Below are 1334 nucleotides of genomic sequence, written 5' to 3'. Positions count from 1 at the left end.
TTCCAGCACAAAAAAATTCATCAAGCTACCTGGCTGTCTCCGGATCGAAAAACTACCAACCAGATCGATCATGTTGTGATAGACGGAAGACACGTCTCCAGTGTTTTAGATGTGCGTGCGCTCCGAGGTCCTAACATCGACTCGGACCACTATCTTGTTGCAGCCAAGATTCGCACCCGCCTCTGTGCAGCAAAAAACGCACGCCAACAAACACAAGGAAGGTTCCACGTCGAAAAGCTGCAATCACAACAGACTGCCGAACGATTTTCTACTCGGCTTGCACTCCTGCTCTCTGAGAGCACTCATCAACAACTCGGTATAAGGGAACTGTGGGACGGCATTTCAAACTCCTTACGTACAGCTGCATCCGAAACCCTTGGTTTTCGGAAAGTGCAAAAGAACAACTGGTACGACGAGGAGTGCCGCGCCGCAGCGGAGAGAAAACAGGCTGCCTACCTCGCAACGTTACGATCGACCACAACACGTGCGGGATGGGATAGATACCGAGAATTGAAGAGGGAAGCGAGACGCATCTGCAGACAGAAAAAGAAAGAGGCCGAAATGCGTGAGTATGAAGAGCTTGATAAGCTGGCCGACAGGGGTAATGCTCGAAAATTCTACGAAAAAATGCGGCGGCTTACAGAAGGTTTCAAGACCGGAGCATACTCTTGTAGAACCCCCAAAGGTGATCTAGTGACCGATGCCCAGAGCATACTTAAATTATGGAGGGAACACTTCTCCAGCCTGCTGAATGGCAGTGAATGCACAACGCCAGGAGAAGGCGAACCCGATTCCCCAATCGATGACGATGGAGCAGACGTCCCATTGCCCGACCATGAAGAAGTTCGAATAGCAATTACCCGCCTGAAGAACAACAAAGCGGCGGGGGCCGATGGATTACCGGCCGAGCTATTCAAACACGGCGGCGAAGAACTGATAAGGAGCATGCATCAGCTTCTTTGTAAAATATGGTCGGACGAAAGCATGCCCAACGATTGGAATTTAAGTGTGCTATGCCCAATCCATAAAAAAAGGAGACCCCACAATCTGCGCCAACTACCGTGGGATTAGCCTCCTCAACATCGCATATAAGGTTCTATCGAGCGTATTGAGTGAAAGATTAAAGCCCACCGTCAACAAACTGATTGGACCTTATCAGTGTGGCTTCAGACCTGGAAAATCAACAACCGACCAGATATTCACCATGCGCCAAATCTTGGAAAAGACCCGTGAAAGGAGAATCGACACACACCACCTCTTCGTCGATTTCAAAGCTGCTTTCGACAGCACGAAAAGGAGCTGCCTCTATGCCGCGATGTCTGAATTTGGTATCC

The sequence above is a fragment of the Bactrocera neohumeralis genome, unplaced genomic scaffold, assembly GCF_024586455.1.
Source record: "Bactrocera neohumeralis isolate Rockhampton unplaced genomic scaffold, APGP_CSIRO_Bneo_wtdbg2-racon-allhic-juicebox.fasta_v2 ctg2717, whole genome shotgun sequence".
NCBI classification, from domain to species: Eukaryota; Metazoa; Arthropoda; class Insecta; order Diptera; family Tephritidae; genus Bactrocera; species Bactrocera neohumeralis.
The sequence above is the reverse complement of the archived record's forward strand: the minus strand, read 5'-3'. Positions refer to the sequence as shown.